Source organism: Anomaloglossus baeobatrachus, chromosome 4, assembly GCF_048569485.1.
Source record: "Anomaloglossus baeobatrachus isolate aAnoBae1 chromosome 4, aAnoBae1.hap1, whole genome shotgun sequence".
NCBI lineage: Eukaryota > Metazoa > Chordata > Amphibia > Anura > Aromobatidae > Anomaloglossus > Anomaloglossus baeobatrachus.
In genome coordinates, this window is record NC_134356.1 from 390,504,862 (window position 1) to 390,532,293 (window position 27,432).

Here is a 27,432-nt window from a genome sequence, read left to right on the forward strand (position 1 = left end):
GTAAGAAGGAGGTCAAGATTTGATTGACCCTCTCCACTTGGCCATTAGACTGAGGATGGTAAGCAGAAGAAAAGTCCAGAGTCACACCCAGATGTTTGCAGAGCGCCCTCCAGAAGCGGGAGGTAAACTGAGTTCCTCGGTCGGACACGATGTGGGATGGGAAACCATGCAAGCGGAAGACGTGATGTATATAGGCTTCCGCGAGTTCCTGAGCAGAGGGCAGTCCAGCCATAGGGACGAAGTGAGCCATTTTGGAGAACCGGTCCACCACGACCCATATGACTGTGTGTCCAGAGGATAATGGCAAGTCCGTAATAAAATCCATCGCTATGTGTTGCCACGGAATTGTGGGTATCGGCAGAGGCAGAAGACGGCCATAGGGCAGGTGTTTGGGCGTCTTGTTCCTGGCACAAGAGGAGCAGGCAGAGACAAAAGCAGCGACGTCCGTGCGAAGGGATGGCCACCAATAATGGCGTACAATCGCACCCCATGTTCTCTTCTGGCCTGCATGACCGGCTGTTTTCGAGGCATGACCCCAGTGTAACACCTTTTGCCTGTCAGTCTCAGAGACATAGGTCTTTCCGGGCGGTATCTGGGCCAGGGTGACAGGGGCCACCGGAATAATCTTGCTAGGAGGGATGATAGGCTGGGTAGTCTCTTCCTCCTGCTCCATGGGCATGAAAGACCTAGACAAGGCATCCGCACGTACATTCTTGTCTGCGGGTCGGAAATGGAGCTGGAAGTCGAACCTGGCAAAGAATAAGGACCACCTGGCTTGCCGTGGGTTCAGTCGCTGAGCGGACCGTAGGTATTCCAGGTTCTTGTGGTCCGTGTAGATAATCACGGGGTACACTGCTCCTTCCAGGAGGTAGCGCCATTCCTCCAGAGCCAGTTTGACCGCCAATAGTTCTCGGTCACCGATGGTGTAATTACGTTCAGGTGCAGAGAAGCTCTTGGAGAAGAAACCGCATGTAACCATCTTCCCGGAGGAGGACTTTTGCATGAGCACTGCTCCGGCTCCCGAGGAGGAGGCATCCACCTCCAAGGTGAACTGGCGGTTTAACTCCGGACGGTGGAGTACAGGAGCGGAGGCAAATGCTCGCTTCAGTGAGCAAAACGCGGCGTCGGCCGCAGGTGACCAGTCCTTTGGATTAGCCTCCTTTTTGGTCAAAGCGGAGAGAGGAGCAGTCAGGGCAGAGAAGTGAGGGATGAACTGGCGGTAGTAGTTGGCAAATCCCAGGAACCGTTGGATTGCCTTTAGTCCAGAAGGGGGAGGCCAGTTGAGTATGGAGGACACCTTCTTAGGATCCATTTGCAGTCCAGTACCCGAGATGATGTATCCCAGGAAAGGGAGAGAAGACTGCTCAAAGACACACTTCTCATATTTGGCGTATAGACGATTCTCTCTCAGTCGTTGTAGGACCAGCTGGACGTTCTCTCTGTGGGTCTGGAGGTCCGGAGAGTAGATAAGGATGTCATCCAGATACACTACTACACAGACGTAGAGGAGGTCCCGGAAGATGTCGTTCACCAATTCTTGGAAGACTGCTGGTGCATTACATAGGCCGAAGGGCATCACGCAGTATTCATAGTGCCCATCGCGAGTATTAAACGCGGTCTTCCATTCGTCCCCAGAGCGGATACGAACTAGGTTGTAAGCACCCCGAAGATCCAGTTTGGTGAACACACGGGCTCCTCTGAGCCGGTCGAACAATTCGGGGATGAGCGGCAGAGGATACTTGTTCTTTACGGTGATCTGATTCAGACCCCGGTAGTCGATGCAGGGGCGTAGGTCACCCTCTTTCTTCTTAACGAAGAAGAAGCCCGCTCCCGCAGGAGAGGAGGATCTCCGGATGAATCCCTTAGCCAGGCTCTCTGTGATGTAGGTAGACATGGCCCTGGTTTCGGCTGGGGACAACGGATATATCCGTCCTCGAGGTGGTGTTGTTCCTGGGAGCAGGTCGATGGCACAATCGTAGGGACGGTGTGGCGGAAGTACCTCAGACTCCTTCTTGTCGAAAACGTCTGCGAAGGACCAATAGGCCGAGGGCAGTTCCGGTAGGTTCTCTGGAACCGGAGGTCGTCGGATGTGTGGTATGGACTTCAGACACTTCTCATGACAAGAAGGACCCCATCGGGTGATTTCGCCAGTACCCCAGCTGACTGAGGGTTCGTGTGTCCGCAACCAGGGAAGTCCCAGCAGGATTTGATGGGACATGTGTGGAAGGACGTAGAGAGAGATGTTCTCGGTGTGCAGGGCACCGATACGTAGTTCGACCGGTCTGGTGACCCAGGAGATGGTATCAGAGAGGGGTCTCCCATCCACAGAGGCTATCACGAGGGGTTTGTCAAGTGGAGTAACAGGCAGCTGGTACTTGTCCACCGTGGCCTGCTGAATGAAATTGCCTGCTGCCCCGGAATCGAGGTATGCCTCAGCCGTGAACCGTGTCTCTCCCGTTGACACTTGCACAGTCCACATAACCGGGTCTGAGAGAGTCCCAGCACCTAGGGTGGCCTCTCCTACCAACCCTAGGCTTTGGAGTTTCCCGGCCTCTCTGGACAGGCGCGTAGCAGGTGTGTGCCCTCTCCGCAGTAAAAGCAGAGGCCCTTGGCGAGCCGCTCTGCTCGACGCTGTTCAGACTGTCGTACTCGGTCAATCTGCATGGGCTCGTGGACGGGAATCCCAGCTGTTGATGACTGAGGTGCGGAGGGCTTCTGGGGAGGTGAGGAATGCCGTACCGGTCGTCTCTCACGAGACAGCTCTTTAGAGCGCTCCTGAAAACGAATGTCCACTCGAGTAGCCAGGGCAATCAGGGCATCTAGGGTGGAGGGCAAGTCACGACCCGCCAACTCATCTTTGATGCGACTCGAGAGTCCCTCCCAGAAGGCGGCTGTCAGGGCCTCATTATTCCACCCGAGTTCAGAAGCCAAAGTGCGGAAACGGATGGCGTATTGGCCCACCGTCAGTGTTCCTTGACGTAGGCGGAGAAGTGATGAAGCAGACGCAGAGGCGCGTCCCGGCTCGTCAAAGGTACTGCGAAAGGCCTGCAGGAACTCTCGAAGGTTCTTGGTCACAGGGTCCTCCTTCTCCCACAAGGGGTTCATCCACGCCAGTGCCTCGCCCTCTAGGTGGGACATTATAAAGGCGACCTTGGCTTGGTCGGAGGCGAATAGATGTGGCAGCTGCGTGAAATGAAGGGAACATTGGTTGAGGAAGCCCCTGCAGGTCTTGGGATCTCCAGAATAACGAGGTGGTGAAGCCAACCGGAGTTGGGAAGCACCCGACGAGGCTGCCACTGGTGCGGGAGCCGTGGATTGTCCATTGGAGGACCTGGGTGCCGCAGGCGTCATGGATGCTTGTAACGTGTACAGGCGGGTGTCCACGGAGGTCATAAATTGCAGCATGCGGGTCTGGACTTCACGCTGGCGTTGGAGTTCCTCTTGCAGGGCCAATAGTGCTGCAGCGGGATCCATGGCCTGATCTTACTGTCACGGCCGGGCGGTCGGGCAGACCCAGGAGGTGGATCCACTGGACCGAACTCTCTGAGATGGTGGTAGGGAGTCCGGCAGCTGAAGCACTGATGGGCAGTAGAACAGTCCGTGCAAGTGAAGGCAGCGGAGGAGTCCCAGGGACCACGGAGTCACAGAAGGTGGTCTTGGTGACGTAGCTCCGGTTCGGAGGCCGAGGTGATATCAGGCGGGGTCCGGAACCTCTGGAGCAAGATGACGGGTCACCGCAGGGATCCGGGATGGTACGGACTGTCAGATGGCAGACGGACAGCGTGCGGGGATCAGGACACGGCAGACTGGATGGCGAAGCAGGCACGGCTCTACAAAGAGAGATAGGTGAGTACGAGCACAGTAACACCAGGAGACCTGACTCCTAGCTCAGGGAACACGAAGATCAGGCCCCGCCCCCTTGGACAATGACCCCTTATATACCCTGTACCTGTGCAACCTCATTTCCTGTTAATGGACGCTGGCCCTTTAAGAAAGGGTCAGTGACCGCGCGCGCGCCCTAATGCGCATGCGCGCCGCCCGGGTGCCAGAAGCCAGGGAAGGAGGCTGCGAGGAGGACGCAGGGGAGCCGGCCCGGACCAGGGAAGCTGTCGGGCGCCGGGATCGGGGGCCCGGGGCCCTGGGACGGACGGAATCCGGTGACTGGGGAGCGGAGAGCGTGGCAGGTGAGCCGGGGAACGGGGGTGAGGACCCGGGGAGCGTGACACTATAGTGAAAAAGAAGTGATTCAGGGACCAACAGATGGACATTCAAGAATTCAGACCAGATGCGCCACAACAAAATGTTCACTAAGGACACTGATGATTGCTGAAATACAGTTTTCTTCAGACCGCAAGATATTCATAATAATAAAATGGCTATAATAAAATGACATAATAAAATAATGATAATACAATGACATAATAAAACACTGATTATACAGGTAGATGCAGTTAAAATTAAGGTTAAAGTGATCATATTCATGCAGTTAATGACTATAAAAAACATACCAGAAAAAGGTGGCCTATTCACCAACACAGGTCACAGCATGAATGCACTACAGGATGCAGCAGTTTCCCTTGATAAAAGCGGGGGTGACACAGGTGCAAAATACTGATGAACAACCACTCACACATGTAAGGGGTGGACGGACCCCTAGTGTGGAGAAAACGTTTCCCCCCCCTGAAGACGCCACATAGTATGGTGGCAAATGTTAAATGTTAATGGTAAAATGTTACCTGTTGTTGTAGTGATTAAACAGTTTCCCCACTAGGTGCCAGTGTAGAGCAGTGGTTCCCCTGGTAACAGTGGCAGGGACGGAAGGAGGGGCAGAGCAGCCTAGGTGGGGAAGGGAGGTCTCTGAATGCAGAGCAGTGTGTGCAGGACAGTGTAGTAGTCGGATGTGACTGAAGAGAGGAGTCTGAGGTGCCGGGGCAGAGTGTGGAAGTGGTGCAGTGGCAGAAGAAGTGGAAGAGTCAAGACTAGTCCCAAAGCCGGTGGTGTGTACTAGAGTGGAGTGCAGCTATCAGGGGGATAACAAGTGGCCCCTGCAGGCGAAGGTTAGTGCCCTGACAAAGAAGTGGAGAGGTGAGAACTTATCCAGAGCCGGTAGTCTGTGCTAGATCTGCCCTATAGATCCGGGTTCAGTGTGCAGCTACTAGAGGGTTAACGCATGTCCCCTGCAGGCGAGGGAAAGTTACCGGGGAAAGAGGAAACCGTCAGCAAGAAGTGTAACCTGTAAACCGATGTGACTTGATGCTGAAAGGTGTAAAGAGGAGTGGGAACTCATCCGGAACCGGTAGTGTGTGCTAGATCTGCCCTGCAGTAATTCAGGGTTCAGAGTACAGCTACTAGGGGGTTAACAAGTGTCCCCTGCAGGTGAAGGAGAGTGACCGTCAGCAAAAAGGGGAAACCGTCAGGAAGGAACGTAATCTGTAACGTTAAAGTGAAGTACTGAAGTAACTTGCTGCTGAGAAGTGTAACAGAAAATGGAAGCCTCGTTCAATAAAATGTTTCTTAGTTTACCAGCTGCCTGTCAGTGGCTCTTTTCTGTAACTGATGAAGGGGCTGGCGAGCCGAGGGAAAACGGCGTAACGGAGAACTCAGGTACCGGCACGAACGCGTCCCTGCCACCCACACTCTGCCCCACAAACAACACCCCTGTTTTAACAGTGACGGCCGGGCCGGGGGTCAGCCTGTCGCCCAACGGGGCCACGACTACACCCCCTGAGGCGCCCCCTGCCCCCGTTACATTTTGGCGTAGTCGGCAGGATCAAGCCTGCATGCAAGAAACCCCGACCAGAGACTGTGAGGAAGATCAAGTGGTGCCTGACGTGCTGAACAGGCCACAAGATGGCGGCAAGATGGCGGCCGTGTTCATGGACTCAGCAGAGGCGCGAAAAGTTGGCGTCAAACGAAAAGTGCTGGGCTGGCCTGGGCAGAGGAAGAAGCCCAGAGTGCACTGCCCAAAGAGGGGAGGTACCAGCCCCAAGAAGACCCATGACGCCCATTGTGAGCTGCAGAGGTCCGGAGATGTGGGCGGTGCTGCAAGAAGCAGAAGGCGTCGCCAACACTGTGCGGACCTGGTGAGTGAAGCCGGGGGCGGAGGATGGGCCAAAATGAGGAAAGAAGCACTGGAGCCACAGCCATGTTATGAGCCGTACTGTAGGCTACCCCCGCTTACCTGGGCAGTCCCTCTCCAACCCTGTGAGGGCCTAGCGGGCCGAATGGCTGCATGCATATCACCCAGCGTGAAGAGGTGGTCATCCGGAAGAGAATGCTGTTTGTTGTTGAGAGCCGGTGCTGTTAGGAGCCGGCGAATGTTTACAGTTCAAGTAACGTTAAAAGTACTGAACCCGGGAGTAGAAGAATGCAGGACTATGCATGGACTCCTCCCTCGACCGTTAAAGTAAGAACTCTTTTGTTTCTGTTGTTTTCTGCTCACCTGAAGACCGGGAGCGCTTGGGAATAGCCTCCGGGCAGAATACCAGCTAAGACCGGGAGCGCCTGAGGAGGGCCTCCGGGCAGATGTTCAACTAAGACTGGGAGCTCCCCTGGAGGGATTCCGGGCACCGGACTTGTGTGCCAATCTGGTGTGCTTTGATACGGTAGTTTTAAAATGTTTTTTTTTATTGATAAGAAAGAAAAAGAATTCTGCTGAAGAAACGTGTGTGTGTTTTCCATATGCGTTGTCTTGCAGGTGCGGAACCTCGCCAGGAGGCTGAGGTTAAAGAGGGGAGGAATGTAAGGGGTGGACGGACCCCTAGTGTGGAGAAAACGTTTCCCCCCCCTGAAGACGCCACATAGTATGGTGGCAAATGTTAAATGTTAATGGTAAAATGTTACCTGTTGTTGTAGTGATTAAACAATTTCCCCACTAGGTGCCAGTGTAGAGCAGTGGTTCCCCTGGTAACAGTAGCAGGGACGGAAGGAGGGGCAGAGCAGCCTAGGTGGGGAAGGGAGGTCTCTGAATGCAGAGCAGTGTGTGCAGGACAGTGTAGTAGTCGGATGTGACTGAAGAGAGGAGTCTGAGGTGCCGGGGCAGAGTGTGGAAGTGGTGCAGTGGCAGAAGAAGTGGAAGAGTCAAGACTAGTCCCAAAGCCGGTGGTGTGTACTAGAGTGGAGTGCAGCTATCAGGGGGATAACAAGTGGCCCCTGCAGGCGAAGGTTAGTGCCCTGACAAAGAAGTGGAGAGGTGAGAACTTATCCAGAGCCGGTAGTCTGTGCTAGATCTGCCCTATAGATCCGGGTTCAGTGTGCAGCTACTAGAGGGTTAACGCATGTCCCCTGCAGGCGAGGGAAAGTTACCGGGGAAAGAGGAAACCGTCAGCAAGAAGTGTAACCTGTAAACCGATGTGACTTGATGCTGAAAGGTGTAAAGAGGAGTGGGAACTCATCCGGAACCGGTAGTGTGTGCTAGATCTGCCCTGCAGCAATTCAGGGTTCAGAGTACAGCTACTAGGGGGTTAACAAGTGTCCCCTGCAGGTGAAGGAGAGTGACCGTCAGCAAAAAGGGGAAACCGTCAGGAAGGAACGTAATCTGTAACGTTAAAGTGAAGTACTGAAGTAACTTGCTGCTGAGAAGTGTAACAGAAAATGGAAGCCTCGTTCAATAAAATGTTTCTTAGTTTACCAGCTGCCTGTCAGTGGCTCTTTTCTGTAACTGATGAAGGGGCTGGCGAGCCGAGGGAAAACGGCGTAACGGAGAACTCAGGTACCGGCACGAACGCGTCCCTGCCACCCACACTCTGCCCCACAAACAACACCCCTGTTTTAACAGTGACGGCCGGGCCGGGGGTCAGCCTGTCGCCCAAAGGGGCCACGACTACACCCCCTGAGGCGCCCCCTGCCCCCGTTACACACACTTACTGATTCTTGGAGGTGGGGGTTGCCTAGTAATAGAAATGCACATAGGTTTGTATAGGGCAGTAATCACAAAGATGTGTGCAGAGTGTCTGGCTTGCAGTCTATTAATGACATTCACACTACTGGATCAGGCGGGCTGCCCATCACTATATAACTGCACCCCACATGGACAGACACCCTAATTTACAAGGTCAACATGAATGGGTCTGGCTATCCTGCATGGAAATGTAAAAATATGCTGATAGATATATAGAAACGTAAATATAATATACCGTATTTTTCGGACCATAAGACACACTTTTTTTCCCCCAAATGTTGGGGGAAAGTGGGGGGTGCGTCTTATGGTCTGAATGTGGCTGCGGGGAATGTGGGTACTGCGGTGGAGCGGGTCATCGGGGGCACGAGCAGGCTGTAGCAGCCTGCCGTGACCACGTGGACCCGCTCATTTAATATGCACGCCCATCCCCCGCCCATCATCCCTCAGCGCTGAAGCCGGCGCTGACAGGTGGGCGGGATGATGGGCGGGGGATAAACAGCCGGCTCGCATGATCACCCCTGGCAACTACGGCCTGGAGTGATCATGTGCGGCTGTATTCACTGCTCCCTGCGCATCATCATCAGCGCGGGGAGCAGTAAATCAGTGTACAGTACTCACCGTTCCCTGCAGCATCGCTCGTCCTCCCGTCTGTGTCAGCGGCAGCGCCGCTGATTGGAGCCGTCCCCATTACCCTGCTGAATCGCGATCATCTCCTGTGTTTGTGCCAGCAGCTGAGTGGAGACTAGCGGCGCGCACAGCGATGACGTCATCGCTGGGCGCACGTGTCCACACGCAGCCGCCGGGACACTGGCACAGACACAGGAGATGATCGCGATCCAGCAGGGTAATGGGGACGGCTCCAATCAGCGGCGCTGCCGCTGACACAGACGGGAGGACGAGCGATGCTGCAGGGAGTGAGGTAAAGTGAGGTGAGTATGAACGTTTATTTTTTTTATGTGCCACAGGATGCGGCCATACACCAGGATGGGGGCATATTATGAGCCGGATGGGGGCATATTATGAGCCGGATGGGGGCATATTATGAGCCGGATGGGGGCATATTATGAGCCAGATGGGGGCATATTATGAGCCAGATGGGGGCATATTATGAGCCAGATGGGGGCATATTATGAGCCGGATGGGGGCATATTATGAGCCAGATGGGGGCATATTATGAGCCGGATGGGGGCATATTATGAGCCGGATGGGGGCATATTATGAGCCGGATGGGGGCATATTATGAGCCGGATGGGGGCATATTATGAGCAGGATGGGGGCATATTATGAGCCAGATGGGGCCATATGCCATGATGGGTTATATAGCAGGATGCGGCCACATGCCAGTATATAGCAGGATGCGGCCATATGGCAGGATTACGGTATATAGCAGGATGAGGGACATATACTGTATATACCAGGCAGGGAGGATCATTACCAGGATGCGGCACCTTAGTAAAGAATTTGGGGACATTACCCCCAGAACAGTGTCAGCAGCAGATCCTCGCCCCATGACAGTGTGTCATGACCACATTTTTTGCTTAAAATTTTGTTTTCCTATTTTCCTCCTCTAAAACCAGGGTGCGTCTTATAGTCCGGTGCGTCTTATAGTCCGAAAAATACGGTACATGATGTATTGATCGTTATTTTGGCTAAAATACAAACTCACAATGCACATCAAGGATTCTCACTGTTTTGCAAGTACAGTATCTATGCTAAAATTAAAAGAAAAAAAAACGCTAAAGTACACAAAAATTAGGCTAAAGTGTCATGGCAGACCTGAAGCCTTTTCCCTGCTCTACTCTTCACTATCCCTGCCTCCTCCTGCTTGAATAACAACTCTTATTATTATTATTACTATTATTGTTAATATATATATATATATATATATATATATATATATATATATAATAGTAGATAGTAACTGTATGTCTCTCTCTGTCTGTCTCTCTGTCTGTCTCTGTCTGTCTTTCTGTTTGTCTTTTTGTCTGTCTTTCTATCTGTCTCTATCCATGTGTGTCTCTGTCTCTATCCATGTCTGTCTGTCTGTGTCTATCTCTCTGTCTCTGTATCAGTCTCCCTGTCTGTCTCTCTCTATCTTTGTGTCTGTCTCTCTCTCTGTGTCTGTCTGTCTCTCTCTCTCTTTGTCTGTCTGTCTCTCTCTCTTTCTCTTTCTCTCTCTGTCTGTCTCTCTCTTTGTCTCTCTCTGTGTCTGTCTGTCTCTCTCAATTTCTGTGTCTGCCTTTCTCTCTCTATCTCTGTGTCTGTCTCTATCTCTGTGTCTGTCTCTGTCTGTCAGTCTCTTTCCCTGTTTGTCTCATTCCAGGTCTGTCTCGTTTCCCATCTGTCTCTTTCCCCGCCTGTCTCTTTCCCTGTCTGTCTCTTTCCCCGTCTGTCTCTTTCCCCGTCTTTCTCTTTCCAGGTCTGTCTCTTTCCCCGTCTTTCTCTTTCCAGGTCTGTCTCTTTCCCCGTCTGTCTTTTTCCATGTCTGTCTCTTTCCAGGTCTGTCTCTTTCCCTGTCTATCTCTTTCTCCGTCTGTCTCTTTCCCCGTCTGTCTCTTTGCCCATCTGTCTCTTTCCATCGCTGTCTCTTTCCAGGGCTGTCTCTTTCCAGGCCTGTCTTTTTGCCCATCTGTCTCTTTGCCTGTCTGTCTCTTTGCCCGTCCTTCTCTTTGCCCGTCTGTCTCTTTTCAGGTCTATCTTTTTGCCCGTCTATCTCTTTGCCCGTCTGTCTTTTTCCAGGGCTGTCTCTTTCCAGGGCTGTCTCTTTCCAGGGCTGTCTCTTTGCCCGTCTGTCTCTTTGCCTGTCTGTCTCTTTGCCCATCTGTCTCTTTGCGCATCTGTCTCTTTGACCGTCTGTCTCTATCTCTCTGTCTCTTTCCCCGTCTGTCGCTGTCTGTGTGTCTGTCTCTTTGCCCGTCTGTCTCTATCTCTCTGTCTCTTTCCCCGTGTGTCTCTGTCTGTGTGTCTGTCTGTCTGTTTGTCTTTTTCTGTCTCTCTCTCCGTCTCCTCACTGACATCTTATAACCTCACACATAAGCTTCTTATACTAACAGTTTATTTTGTTCCTATAGCAATCACTGGCAGTTGGTATTAATAGCCTCTAGCTCCCACCTCTATTCAGTTTAATGGAGACATGTTTTTTAGAGAGTAACTGTAAAGCGCGGGGTTAAATTTTCCTGTCAAAACATAGTCTATGACGTTCCCTGAGTCACATGGAGTGTCTGTGCAAAATTTCGTGATTGTAAATACGACGGTGCGGATTACTTTAGCGGACATACACACACACACACACACACACGCATAAACACATACACTCAGCTTTATATATTAGATTTTTCAGTAAAATGTGATTTTTTTTTTTATTCTACAAACTACTGACAAGGTCTCCAAATTTCCAAGCAATACACTTTGTATTTATTTTCTGAAAATGAGAAATGGTCAAAATAACAAAAAATTAAATGCATTGCTTTCAGACTTCAAATAATGCAAAGAAAACAAGTTCATAATCATTTAGAAACAACAATACTAATGCTTTAACTCAGGAAGAGTTCAGAAATTAATATTTTGTGGAATAACCATGTTTTTAATCACAGCTTTCATGCTTCTTGGCATGTTTTCCACTGGTCTTTCACATTGCTTTTGGATGACCTTATGCCACTCCTGTTGCAAAAATGTAAGCAGTTCTTCATTGTTTGATGGCTTGTTACAATCCATCTTCCTCTTGATTACATTCTAGAGTTTTTCAATGGGGTTCAGGTCTGGAGATTTGGCTGGCCATGACAGGGTTTTGATGTGGTGGTCCTTCATCCACACATTCATTGACCTAGCGGTGTGGCATGGAGCACTGTCCTGGAAAAAACAGTCTTCAGAGTTGGGGAACATTGCCTGAGGAAGTAACTGTTTTTCCAGGATAACCTTGTATGCGGCTTGATTCATACGTCCTTCGCAAAGTTTAATCTGCCGAATTCCAACCTTTGCTGAAGCATCCCCAGATTATCACTGATCCTCCACCAAATTTCACAGTGGGTGCAAGACACTGTGGATTGTACACCTCTCCAGCTCTCTGTCTAACCATTAGATGACCAGGTATTGGACAAAGCTGAAAATTAGATTCATCAGAGATTAACTTAGGCGGGCTTTGCACACTACGACATCGCAGGTGCGATGTTGGTGGGGTCAAATTGAAAGTGACGCACATCGGGCATCGCATGCGACATCGTACTGTGTAAAGCCTAGATGATACGATTAACGAGCGCAAAATCGTCGTAATCGTATCATCGGTGCAATCCATAATTACGCTGACGCGACGGTCCGATGTTGTTCCTCGTTCCTGCGGCAGCACACATCGCTGTGTGTGAAGCCGCAGGAGCGAGGAACATCTCCTACCGGCGTCACTGCGGCTTCCGTAGGATAGGCGGAAGGAAGGAGGTGGGCGGGATGTTTACATCCTGCTCATCTCCGCCCCTCCGCCGCTATTGGCCGCCTGCCGTGTGACGTCGCTATGACGCCTCACGACCCGCCCCCTTAGGAAGGAGGCGGGTCGCCGGCCAGAGCGACAGTCGCAGGGCGGGTGAGTGCATGTGAAGCTGGCGTAGCGATAATTTTCGCTACGCCAGTTATCACACGATATCGCACCTGTGACGGGGGAGGGGACTATCGCGTGCGACATCGCAGCATCGACTTGCGATGTCGCAACGTGCAAAGACCGCCTTACTCTAGAAATTGGGCAGATCTCTGTGACCGCTATTGTTATACCCCTGGCCACATCACCTACAAGGCTGTGTGCTTAGATTATACGGTCCATTTTGGCTGACAGACCACCTTTACACCTGCCTTCACAAAATTTTCCAAATATATAGATACACAAGAAAAATGGCGACTTTATTGTAAAAAAAAAGCAAACTTAAAAATCATGATTGTTTTATTACAGCTGACATATTATTTATTGTTCTCATATCATTAGGGTGGATTTATATACCATTAACATATTGTGCAATGTCATGCAGAGAACATGCCATTTGATATCATTAAGGTTACAAATCTCAGGAACCCAAGGGATTTTTTTTTTTAGTTTTGCAATATCTCAAAAGCAGAAAATTATACAGTGAACAGTCAGAATTTGTTTTATTAAAGATTTTCCAAAAGTAGGAAGACATTGACATGTATGTGATCACTTATCTTTAACCCCTTTATGACCCAGGACATATATATAAATCTTAGATCGCCTTCCTCCCTTTAGTGCTGGCTTGTGTGGTGAGCCCGCATTATTTCCCACACATGGCTCCTAATTAGTGATGAGCGAGTACCAAAAAGCTCGGGTACTCGAGGCTCGGGTCGAGCATCCCAAGATACTCGTGTACTCGGCCCGAGCACCGAGCCCAATGTTATCCTATGGGAAACACGAGTATTTTTGTGAAATCACCCCCGGCAGCATGTAGAAACCAGAAAACTGTAAATTAAAAAAAAAAAACGTGCGTGTGTGTGTAAGCGTGCATATATATATACACGCGGAGTGGAGTGCGGGAGGGGCCGTAGCCGAGCAGGGAAGTGTCGGGCTAAAGGCACGGTCACGCTGTGCGGGCTGGCCAATCACTGCAATTCCACAACAGGGCTGTGGCATTGCAGTGGTCTGCCAGCCAATCCCTGCATAAGGGATGGCTGTAAAAAGAGCGCCAACATGAAGACCACGAGTACAGCACGAGTATCGCGAGATTACTCGGTCCCCGCCGAGTAGCCCGAGTACATTGATACTCGTGTGAGTACCGAGTAGTAACAAGCATACTCGCTCATCACTACTCCTAATCTGATCAGCAGATATGCAGCTAACAACACGATAAACAAAACTCTGACCATGCTATCTATTGTGCTCCAGAGGGGATCACGGTGTTCCCCATCGCCATTGGCAGCCCCGAGACATGATCGTGGGATGCCAATGTGTTGTCATGACAGAGCAGGGTCAGCTGATGACCCCTGCCACTGTCATGACTCACTTCCTTTGAATGCCGGATGAGCGCAAGCATTCACCATTCACCAGAGAATAACATTTCTGCTGATTAAAGCAATGCTGAAGCATCGCTCTGATCAGCAGATGTGATTGGACAGTGCAGACACAAAGTCCCCTAAGAGGACTAGTAGAATGAATATAAAAAATAAAAAAGTTTTAAAAAATATGAAAAAATAACCCAAAAACCTAACCCTTTTACTCCATTGAAAAAAATGCACATATTTGGTACCATTGCGTTCAGACATGTTCGATCTATCAAAATATAAAATAAATTAATGGGATAAATTAATAAAAAAATCGAAATAACAGAATTATGTTTTTTTGTTCGCTGAAACAAAGAATCACAATTCAATAAGGCGATCAAAACATTGCATCTACTCAAAAATGGTATAATTGAAAATGACAGCTCAATACACAAAAATAAGCCGTCACTGAGCCCCAGATCCTGAAAAATGTGAACGCTAGGGTCTCGGAAATTGGTGACAAAAGTGCAATTTTTTTTTTTTTTACAAACTTCTGAATTTTTTTCCACCACTTAGATAAAAGTAAAACTATACATGTTTGAGATCACTGTACTCGTTCTAACTTGGGGAATCATATTGCCAGATAAGTTTTACTATACAGTGAATATGGTGAATAAAAAGCTTAAAAGAAAATGGTGCAATTGCTATTTTTTTGTAATTTTACAGCACTTGGAATTATTTTTTACATTTTCAAGTACAATATGGGGCAGAATGAATAGTTTCATTCAAAAGCACAACTCATCCTGCAAAAAACAAGTACTCATATGGCTATATTGATGGTAAAATAAAAAGTTATGGCTCTTGGATGAAGGGGAGGGAAAAAACGAAAATCAGAAAATCTCCATGTGGTAAAGGGGTTCAAAGAATAATTAGCATAGAAATAAACATTACTATTATACTGTATGTCTACGTTTGTAACTCTCGTTCATTGATATAACAACTAACCAACAAATATGGTACAATTTAATGAAACAATGTGAAAGCAGAAATGTGGTTTACGACTTTTTTTTCTGTTTAATAGATACAGTTCCCCTTTAAACAAATATTTGCTACAAAACAGAAACATACTCAGACAAGACAGAATGTCAATCTTTTTAACTGTAAATTTTAATTGACAGAAGGTCAATTTTAATCCAAAATCCTGGTGCAACTGGAGACTACAGATGTGGGAAAACTAATCGGCACTAGTAGTGATTAGTAAGCACTCCCATGCTCGGGTGCTCGGTGCTCATGAAGAGCAGTTGGATGCTCGGATGGGCGTGACTTGTGTACCAAGTACAGTCATGGCCAAAAGTTTTGAGAATGCTACAAATATTAATTTTTACAAAGTCTACTGCTTAAGTTTTTCTAATGACAATTTGCATATACTCCAGAATGTCATAAAGAGTGATCAGCTTAACAGCAATTACTTACAAAGTCAATATTGGCTAAGAAAATGAACATTAACCCCCTAAAACACATTTCAACATCATTGCATTCCTGCCTTAAAAGGAGCAGCTAACATTGTTTTAGTGATTGTTCCATTAACACAGGTGTGGGTGTTGATGAGGACAGGGCTGGTGATCAATAATTAAGTAAGAACGACACCACTGGACACTTTAAAAGGAGGCTGGTGCTTGGTATCATTGTTTCTCTTCAGTTAACCATGGTTATCTCTAAAGAACGAAAAAGTGATGAAAGAGTCGGCTCAGCACAAATCCAATAAAATATAAAAAAAATTTCTTTTATTGATATTTCCTTAAAATAATCATTCCTGGAAATACATCACACAAAGGTATAATCTGCATACAGGTGAAACTTTATGTGTTTCGGACCTATATCATAAAAACAAAAGGGTCCTTAGTCATAAGTCTATCTTGTTTTTATGATAGTTTTATGAAGTTGATTGAGAGCATGCCAGGGAGAATTGCAGAGGTCCTGAAGAAGAAGGGTCAACACTGCAAATATTGACTTGCTGCATTAACTCATTCTAACTGTCAATATAACCTTTTGGTACTCATAATATGATTGCAATTATATTTCTGTATGTGATGTAATCATCAGACAAACACAATTAAAAACCAGAGGGCAACAGATCATGTGAAAATATATTTTGGTGTCATTCTCAAAACTTTTGGCCATGACTGTATAATGGAAGTCAATGGGAAATTCAAGCATTTTTCCAGAAGATTTTTCTAGAAGATTTCCCTATTGACTTCAATTATACTGGCATCCATCAGAGCATGCAACTGCTTTTAACAAGTACCAAGCACCCAAGCATGGTAGAGCTAACTCATCATTAAACAGGTATATAACAATATTGGTTAGGATGTCCTTCTTTTAATCTTGTGACATGTTTTTAATTATTATGGATAGCATAAAGATATATGTTTTTACTTTATTGGAAGATTAAATGCTGGATTACCCACCCATCGCATTTCTGGGGAACTCTACATTGTTTGCCACAAAGCATATTAATCACATCATAGCTCCCAACTAGAGTTGAGCGCGGTTCGTGGTTCGTGGTTCTCCAGTTCTAGCCTCGAGTGATTTTGGGGGCTGTTCGAGATCGAACTAGAACTCGAGCTTTTTGCAAAAGCTCGATAGTTCTAGATACGTTCGAGAACGGTTCTAGCAGCAAAAAGCAGGGCTTTTTACAGCTACAGTGTGCAGGAGCCATCGCTGGCAGCCTGCCAGAAGCTGGTAACCAAGATAAATATCGGGTATCCAAGCAAAGCGCTTTGGTTAGTAACCCGATGTTTATCCTAGTTACGTGCAGGAAGCCCACACTTCCCCGCTCAGCTCGCTCCACCCCCTCCTGCCCGCGGCATGTATTATACACACGTACACACACACACACTCTCACACACACACACACGGTCCCGCTCGGCTTACCTGCGGTGATGAAGTCCCGCCATCCCGACCTCAGCGCTGTCACTGTCCTCCATGGCCGCCGCTTGTCACATCACCTCTCGCTTCCGACCCGAGACTGACTAGCGGTGACGTCACGGACCTCTCGCGATACTTGGTGTGAAGGCGCCGGTCATTGAACTCAGTGACAGGGGCTGTCAGTGTGCTGGAGATCAGCGCAGGTAATGTACCTCGCTGACAGCAGCACTTGTCATCCCCTGCAGTGACCTGGGCTGACCCATTGATGTTAGCTCAGGTCACTGCACTGCTCTCCCAGCCAATGGGGAACATCCTGCTCTTCATTGACTGGGACAGTGTGGATCGTCATGGCAACCCCTTGGATTACACCAGACCTGGATTTGTTTTTCATTCTAATAAATTGGTGAAAGAGGGAATGTTTTGGGGAGTGTTTTTTCAAATAAAAATGTGTTTTTCGTCTATTTTTTTTATTACTGACTGGGTTGGTGATGTCGGGTATCTGATAGACGCCTGACCTCACCAACCCCAGGGCTTGATGCCAGGTGACATTACACATCTGGTATTAACCCCATATATTACCCCGTTTGCCACCGCACCAGGGCGCGGGATGAGCTGGGGCGAAGCACCAGGATTGGCGCATCTAATGGATGCGCCACTTCTGGGGCGGCTGCGGCCTGCTATTTTTAGGCTGGGGAGAGTCCAATAACCATGGACCTCCCTAGTCTGAGAATATCAGGCCCCAGCTGTCTGCTTTACCTTGGCTGGTGATCCAATTTTGGGGGACCCCTACGTGTTTTTTTTTTTAAATTATTTATTTAATTTAAAATAACAGCGTGGGGTGCCCTCAGTTTTGGATTACCAGCCAAAGTGAGGTTGCCAGCTGTGGTCTGCAGGCTGCAGCCGTCTGCTTTACCCTAGCTGGCTACAAAACAAGGGGGAACCATTTTTTTTTTCATTTTTTTGGCTAAATACAAAGCTAAGCACCCCTTAGTGCCACATGAAAGGCACCAAAAAGTGCTCCACTTTTTCTCCACTTTTTCTCCATTTTTTCTCCACTTTTTCTCCACTTTTTCTCCACTTTTTCTCCACTTTTTCTCCACTTTTTCTCCACTTTTTCTCCACTTTTTTCTCCACTTTTTTCTCCACTTTTTCTCCACTTTTTCTCCACTTTTTTCTCCATTTTTTCTCCACTTTTTCTCCACTTTTTCTCTCCACTTTTTCTCCACTTTTTCTCCACTTTTTCTCCACTTTTTCTCCACTTTTTCTCCATTTTTTTCTCCATTTTTTCTCCACTTTTTCTCCACTTTTTCTCCATTTTTTTCTCCACTTTTTCTCCACTTTTTCTCCACTTTTTCTCCACTTTTTCTCCATTTTTTTTCTCCATTTTTTCTCCACTTTTTCTCCACTTTTTTTCTCCACTTTTTCTCTACTTTTTTCTCCATTTTTTCTCCACTTTTTCTCCACTTTTTCTCCACTTTTTCTCCACTTTTTCTCAACTTTTTCTCCATTTATTTTCTCCATTTTTTTCTCCACTTTTTCTCCTCTTTTTCTCCACTTTTTCTCCACTTTTTCTCCTTTTTTTTCTCCACTTTTTCTCCATTTTTTCTCCACTTTTTCTCCTTTTTTTTCTCCAATTTTTCTCCACTTTTTCTCCACTTTTTCTGCACTTTTTCTCCATTTTTTTTCTCCATTTTTTCTCCACTTTTTCTCCACTTTTTCTCCACTTTTTCTCCACTTTTTCTCCATTTTTTTCTCCACTTTTTCTCCTCTTTTTCTCCACTTTTTCTCCACTTTTTCTCCATTTTTTTCTCCACTTTTTCTCCATTTTTTCTCCACTTTTTCTCCATTTTTTTCTCCACTTTTTCTCCACTTTTTCTGCACTTTTTCTCCATTTTTTTTCTCCATTTTTTCTCCACTTTTTCTCCACTTTTTCTCCACTTTTTCTCCACTTTTTCTCCATTTTTTCTCCACTTTTTCTCCACTTTTTCTCCACTTTTTCTCCACTTTTTTCTCCACTTTTTCTCCATTTTTTTCTCCACTTTTTCTCCACTTTTTCTCCACTTTTTCTCCACTTTTTCTCCATTTTTTTCTCCATTTTTTCTCCACTTTTTCTCCATTTTTTTTCTCCACTTTTTCTCCTCTTTTTCTCCACTTTTTCTCCACTTTTTCTCCATTTTTTTCTCCACTTTTTCTCCATTTTTTCTCCACTTTTTCTCCATTTTTTTCTCCACTTTTTCTCCACTTTTTCTGCACTTTTTCTCCATTTTTTTTCTCCATTTTTTCTCCACTTTTTCTCCACTTTTTCTCCACTTTTTCTCCACTTTTTCTCCATTTTTTTCTCCACTTTTTCTACTCTTTTTCTCCACTTTTTCTCCACTTTTTCTCCATTTTTTTCTCCACTTTTTCTCCATTTTTTCTCCACTTTTTCTCCATTTTTTTCTCCATTTTTTCTCCACTTTTTCTCCACTTTTTCTCCACTTTTTCTCCATTTTTTTCTCCACTTTTTCTCCACTTTTTCTCCACTTTTTTCTCCACTTTTTTCTCCACTTTTTCTCCGTTTTTTTCTCCATTTTTTCTCCACTTTTTCTCCACTTTTTCTCCACTTTTTCTCCACTTTTTTCTCCACTTTTTCTCCATTTTTTTCTCCACTTTTTCTCCACTTTTTCTCCACTTTTTCTCCATTCTTTTTCTATGGTCGGTCTACCCATTAGCTCTGCCATGCATACTGTAGCTCTACACCTACTGCACATGTTACTTTATGATTGACATCTCTTTCGTACCAGAGCTATCTAAGCCTACTCTGACCCCATATTTGTCATTACTATATTGTCCTTGTACTGTATTATGACATTTGTATCATGTGTTTCATTTCTTGCTGTGTTGCAATTTTTTTTGCTGCATCCCAATTGTACCTCTACATTGTTCGAGTTTATGTTATTGTTCTCTCACTCTTATGTGATACTGATTATTGTCATTTTTCCTGATTACATGCAGATAAGTCCAATCTGACGAAGGCTCAGGCCGAAATGTCATTTGTAACTTGTTTTGGACAAAAACATATATGCTTATGAAACATTTTTTTTTTCTTAATACGGACCAATAAAGAGTGATTTTGCATTACTATCCGTTGTGACTTACTGACTTAGTCTGGGAGATTTAGAGTGCCGAGGTTACTCACTAATTTTATCTATTATTACCTCTGAGCACCTATATACCAGTGAGCAGAGCTTCCTCTACAGTAGTTCTCCTGATTAGGCATGCCCTTACCTCATGAGCAGGGCATTGCAGCTTTGGTAGCAACCATTACGACATGGACTCTGCTGCTGTGGACCCGAGAAGAGTGAGTGCAGATTCATTGCACCCACACTCCTCACATGAAGGGTCCGCACTCCTAGAAAATGGGGGATACGTTCCCTGAGTGTCTCCCCCCCATATTCTAGACGGTCCAGAGTCGTCGTGGGACCCCTTTATTTTTTTTCTTACAATAAATTGGTGAAAGAGGAAATGTTTTGGGGACTGTTTTTTCAAATAAATTTCTTTTGTCGTTTTTTTTTTTTCTGTTAGTACTGACAGTTTATGATGTTGGGTATCTAATAGACGCCATGACATCACAAACTGCTGGGCTTGATCTCAGGTGACTTTACAGCTAGTATCAATCTGATTTATTACCCCATTTGCCACTGCACCAGGGCACGGGATGAGCTGGGGTGAAGCGCCAGGATTGGCGCATCTAGTGTATGCGCCACGTCTGGGGTGCCTGCGGCCTGCTATTTTTAGGCTGTGAAGGCCCAATAACTATGGACCTTCCCACCCTGAGAATACCAGACCACAGCTGTCCGCTTTACCTTGGCTGGTGATCCTATTTGGGGGGGACCCTACTTTTATTGTGTAATTATTAATATTTATAAAATAATTATAAAAAAGAGCCTGAGGGGACCTCCACATTGGATCCCCAACCACGGTAAAGCTGCCAGCTGTGGTTTTCAGGCTACAGCCGTCTTCTTTACCCTAGCTGGCTATCAAAAATGGGGGGACCCAACGTCATTTTTTTTTTAACTATTTTTAAATAGAAAAAAATAATGGGCTTCCCTGTATTTTGATTGCCAACCAAGGTAACGGCAGGCAGATGGGGGTGGTAACCCATAGCTGTCTGCTTTATCTGCGCTGAGAATCAAAAATACCGCGGAGCGCTACGTCATTTTTTTAAAGATTTCTTTTTACAGCACTGTGATGTCCAGCAATCAAAATACAGGGAAGCCCATTTTATTTTTAGTTATTTAAATAAATAATTAAAAAAAATATATATGGGCTCCCGCTGCATTTTTTGTATTGCTAGCTAAGGGTAATCCAAGCAGCTACTGGCTGCTAACCCCCACTGCTTGGTGTTACCTTCACTGGCAATGGAAAATCCAGGGAAGCATTTTTTATTTTTTTTGCCAAAAAACTACAAAAAAAGGACGTGAGCTTCGCCATATTTTTGTATGCTAGCCAGGTATAGCAGGCAGGTGCTGGAAGAGTTGGATACAGCACCAGAATATGGCGCTTCTATGAAAATGCCATTTTCTGAGGCGGCTGCAGACTGCAATTTGCAGCAGTGGGGCCCAGAAAGCTCAGGCCAACCTGTGCTGCGGATTCCAATCCCCAGCTGCCTAGTTGTACCTGGCTGGACACAAAAATGGGGCGAAGCCTACGTCATTTGTTTTCTAATTATTTCATGAAATTCATGAAATAATAAAAAAAGGGCTTCCCTTTATTTTTGGTTCCCAGCCGGGTACAAATAGGCAACTGGGGGTTGGGGGCAGCCGTACCTGCCTGCTGTACCTGGCTAGCATACAAAAATATGGCGAAGCCCACATAATTTTTTCAGGGGGCAAAAAACTTCTGCATACAGTCCTGGATGGAGTATGCTGAGCCTTGTAGTTCTGCAGCTGCTGTCTATCTGTATGGAGAAGAGCAGACAGCAGCTGCAGAACTACAAGGCTCAGCATACTCCATCCAGGACTGTATGCAAAATTTTTTTGCCCACCAAAAAAATGACGTGGGCTTCGCCATATTTTTGTATGCTAGCCAGGTACAGCAGGCAGCTACGGGCTGCCTCCAACCCCCAGTTGCCTATTTGTACCCGGCTGGGAACCAAAAATATAGGGAAGCCCGTTTTTTTTAATTATTTCACTTATTTCATGAAATAATTAAAAAACAAATGACGTAGGCTTCGCTCCATTTTTGTGTCCAGCCGGGTACAACTAGGCAGCTGGGGATTGGAATCCGCAGCACAGGTTAGCCCGAGGTTTCTGGGCGCCTCTGCTGCGGATTTCAGTCCGCAGCCGTCCCAGAAAATGGCGCTCTCATAGAAGTGCCATCATCTGGTGCTGTATCCAACTCTTCCAACAGCCCTGGAGCCGGGTGGCTTGTTGGGTAATCATGAGTTAATACTGGCTTTGTTTTACTAGCCAGTATTAAGCCAGAGATTCTTAATGTCAGGCACGTTTGACCCGGCCATTAAGAATCTCCAATAAAGGGTTAAAAAAAACACCACACAGAGAAAAAATACTTTAATAGAAATAAATACACAGACACATTAGAGACTCCATCTTTATTACCCCCTGTCAGCCCTCCACGATCCTGCTCTTCTGTCTTCTTTCTTTCTAGTGTAGTAGTAGTGACGATTGTAGTGAGGATGAGGTGCACCAGCCCATCATGGGCTGGGGAACCTCATCCTCAGTACAATCCTCACTACAATCGGGAAGCAGCGTGCAGCCTTCATTCCGTGAGTGATCAGTGCTGGCTGTCAGCGGTAACAGCGGTAACGCTGACAGACGCGTTACCATAGCAACGGTGCTCTCGGAGCCACGGTTAGCGGTGACGTCACCGCTAACTGCGTTGCTATGGCAACGGTGATCTCCGTTAATGACCGGTGTGTCAGCCGGTCCCTAACGGAACGGGGAGTCGACCGTGTGCTAGAGCATGTCGCCGGTACACGGCGATACACATATGTGCACCGTGTACCGGAGAGATGCACTCGCAGGTCCTACATGACGTGTCATAGTCATGTGACCAGTCTGTAGCCAATGAGATAATAGCCACGTGACTGGTCACATGGCTATTTTGACGTCACGATAGGTCCTGCATCTCTGCTGGCAGTGCAGGTCACCGGGAGGATTCAGCGATCATCGGATGGAATAGCGGCAGGAGACAGAGTGCAGAAGGGATCGCGAGGACCGGTAAGTGTTATGGCAATGTTTATTAACTGTTTGTGTACATTTATAATGCATTTTTATGTGTTTGTGATTGCCTCCCATTATAGCCTATACGTTCGAGTTTGGTTCGTCGAACGTTCGACGAACCGAACTCGAACGGGACCCCCGTTCGGCGAACCGACCTCGAGCCGAACCGGGACCGGTTCGCTCATCTCTACTCCCAACTATTCCAGAGTCAATGGCACTGTCCTGATTTGGGGGAACAGACCCGCTGTGTGATGTCTTCTCTCTTGCCATCTTCCTTGCTCCACAGGAAGCGTTTCAACCGGTCTCACTAGGATTCAAATGCTAAACCTGCATCATTGTAGGCAGTAGCAAAACTATGAGTGACAGCCTGCATTCACAAGTATGGGAACATTTTTCATACTTACATGTGCATCTTAGTTTCCTAAATCACAGACAGATTATGCTGGTACATAGAGATACATATCTAGATACCAGTGCATTTTTATCTACCTGTATTAAAGAGAGAAAATAAGTCAGATTTTTTTTCTTTCTATAAAATTACTAAAATAATGAATGACAATTATAATAAGGACATTTTGTATACAGTTTAAAATATATACATAACTACACATCACAAATCAACAAAAACAGACATATTTGGTATCCTATAATTGTGACGCCCTGGCCTAGCCAGGTAGTCACAGACACAACATCATACACCCCCCTTCCCTGGACAGGTCACACCAGTCACACATTAAATCCTTGTTGCGACCCTCCAGGGTTGATGTCCACACCAGGTGGGGCGGAGCCAGGCGGTTGACCCCGCTCACCGAGGGGTTCACAGGCCTGGAGGCGGGAAAACACAGTAGTAAGTCCAGTTGTGGTCGGTAGAGAGTGAGGAATGAAACTGTTGGTGTCTGGGTAGGGCCCAGGCACTTTCAGCAAGGTGACGGTCAGCGGAACCATAGGTACCGAACCGGGGAACCGATTGGAGTCAAGCACCAGGCAGGGTACTCAGACCCCGACTAGGCTTGAAGCCGACCTTTAGTCAAATTAACTGATTGCGGTCTGGACCTCAGGGGTTCCTTCCCACCCAAGTCCCGATTGAAGGCAACAGCCCAACCGTTCCGGATAAGCGCCACCGCCAAGGGCCAGAGATCCATAGGGCCAGCGTTTGTGGGCAAACGGGCGCCTCCGACACGTATACGCCGGGGAGTGGAATACCGGTGCTCAGGCATTGGAGTCAAGATACAAAACACAGGTGCAGGGAAATGACAGCCACCATCAACCCATCCAGGGAGAACACTGCAGCCGGCTGCGGGCCCCGTCCATCCAGCCGTTTGGTTTACGAGAGACTCTGTCCATCTGTGTCTGAGTGAGTACACCTGCGCTATCCGGCACCGCGCTGCGCTGCACCGCAACATTGCACCCTGCAAACCCATCCTACAGAACCCTCCCTCCTACCGGGCCCCGGGACCAACAGCCCCTACCCATGGAGGGGTCAACACCTAGCTGCTCCCCACCATCGCTCCCGGGAACCCCGTCACCAGCAGCGGTGGTGACCACCATCACCACAACCCATGGGTGGTGTCACGAACTCTATATATCCCAAAAATCCAATTCCCCCCTTTTCACTCGTGGGCGAGGAGCGCTGCTTGAGCCCCGGGTCCGGCCCACTCGAGCCACCGAGGAGAAGGCACCAGATCCGAGCGCGATCTCCCCGAGCAGCCCCCGCGACGGGGAAACTGGCCCCCGCCCCCGACACAATACAATACAGTGAACAGATTTATACTGATCTGTAAATGGCATATAAAAAAATGACGTAAAAGATTTTTTTAACCATTAATGCCATAAAAATGTAATGAAAATGTAATGTTGAGGCAATATTCAAATGAAGTGATAATGCTGCATTTTATTCTGCTTCTTGTTATCTGCACTTTAAAAATGCTGCTTCAAATCTGCACCAAAAACGCGTTAAATTAGAGGGCAAAGCATGAAAAGTGCAGCAATAATGCAATAATCAGAGCTTATTGTGTAGTTTTGTATGGGCACCTGCAGAAAAAAAAAACAGTATTTACACTACATGTGAACACGGCCTTACAGTCATTGTGAAGCCAGATGCCATATAGTGAAACTAACATAAAAATGAGAAAGTTATAAATGCTACAACTATGAATGAATTGACAAAAAATAAATTTATAGGTCTCAATCATCCTGGATACAGTGGGACAGACCCAGATTCGGGTCTACGTCTTGCTGTCCCTGAATGCCCCTGTTACCACCTTCTCTGACATCTCCCCCTGCCACGGTAGTGAGAAATTGTAAATGGGTGTGGCCTGGGGTGTGGCTAGGGGAGTGGTCAAAATTTGCAGCAGTGCACATAGCGTGTCACATAGTTTGTCCTTCTTTCTGTTTCTTAAAATTTGGGATGTATGGGTCACATCCATTCTGTTAGATCAAGTGGGCTGCCCAGCATTAAGTGTACTTAGTGCACCTCACAGGAACAGACACCCCAAATTCTCCCAACAAAATTAAGGGGCTCAGCTGCAGCCCGCACAAAAATGAAAAAATATGCACCCAAAAAAGTTTTAAAAAGCTGTAAATTAAGAAAGGGAAATTGGTTGATATTTTGAATGAAATACGCAAGCTTGCAATCCATGTCATGGCTCCTCATTCTCTTGCGAGTCCCTACACTAAGCTTGAAAAAACTTACGAAAAAGAACACTGTGCCCTGCATGTATCTTTGTCACTGGTGCCTTGTACAAGTCATTTATGTGTGTATTAGTAATACTAGGCAATCAGGCATTTGAATGGTTCTTTCATCAGTATTTTGTACCTGCTCTACATCCACATTTTATCATGGAGCTTCCTGCATTTTGTAGTGCATTAGTATAGAGAACTGGTGTTGGTAAGTACAGCTACTTTTTTCTATGATACTTTTTCACCATTCAAAGTGGCAGCAGGAAAACTTGGACCAGTAATTGGCTGCCGTGGGGAGATGTCTTGAGCAGATATCACGCTACTGAAATCACCTGATAATGGCCACCAACCAGCAGTCCTGATGCTGCTTTAACTGGTAAGAAGATTCATTTTTATGTAAAAGCAGACCACAGGGCAATCTGTGCTGGATGCAAGTAAGTGGAACTAGGTGAGTATAGATTTGTTCACTTTTATTAATATACCATGCCACTGCTAAAATGTCAGAACCAGCCCTTTAATGCCCTAAACTTCCAGGACAGTGAATATTAAAGTTTACCACTAAGCATTAGTGGCCACATCGTTGTAAAACTCATGGAGAAAGCTTTTGCCAAATATTTTGTGTAGTACATTCTGCCTCTGAGCGGTGCTATTGCGGTCCGCTCATCCCCATCAAGTGCCCCCGGGCTCCGTGACCTCTGAGATCCGGTGATGTCACATCAACTTCCAATTGACCTGATATCACCGAGGTGGGCTCCAGTCTCCGTGAGTGATTGGGCTGTGGGTGGAGTTTCTCGTCAAAGCCCAGCATCTCGCTCGCTCTCTCCTTCACTGCACAGCGCCGCAAGCAGGAGTGAGCTGTGACGAGCAGTGGAACTCCACCCACAGCCCAGTCACTCAGGGAGAATGGGGCGGCCTAAGTGATGTCAGGTCAACTGGAAGTTGACGTGACATCACTGGATCTCAGAGGTCACAGAGCCCCGAGTCACTTGATGGGTAAGAACGGACTGCAATAGCGCCGCTTAGAGGCAGAATGTACTGCACAAGGTATTTGAGAAGAGCCTTCCCTATGAGTTTTACAGTGATGTTGCCACTAATGGGGAGTAGTGAACCACACCTAACCCATATCCCCTGTAGACTATTATGCTTATTATTATAATTCTTTCCCCATGTTAAAGGCCCCATCACACTAAGCAACATCGCTAGCAACATCGCTGATAACGAACAACTTTTGTGACGTTGCTAGCGATGTTGCTGTGTGTGACATCCAGCAACAACCTGGCCCCTGCTGTGAGGTCGTTGGTTGTTGCTGAATGTCCTGGGCCATTTTTTAGTTGTTGCTGTCCCGCTGTGAAGCACAGATCGCTGTGTGTGACAGCGAGACAGCAACAACTAAATGTGCAGGCAGCAGGAGCCGGCTTCTGCGGAGGCTGGTAACCAATGTAAACATCGGGTAACCAAGAAGCCCTGTCCTTGGTTACCCGATATTTACCTTTGTTACCAGCCTCCGCCGCTCTCACTGTCAGTGCCGGCTCCTGCTCTGTGCACATGTAGCTGCAGGACACATCGGGTTAATTAACCCAATGTGTGCTGTAGCTAGGAAAGCAGGGAGCCAGTGCTAAGCATTGTGCGCTGCTCCCTGCTCTGTGCACATTTAGCTGCAGCACACATCAGGTAATTAACCCGATGTGTGCTGTACTAGGAGAACAGGGAGCCAGTGCTAAGCATTGTGCGCTG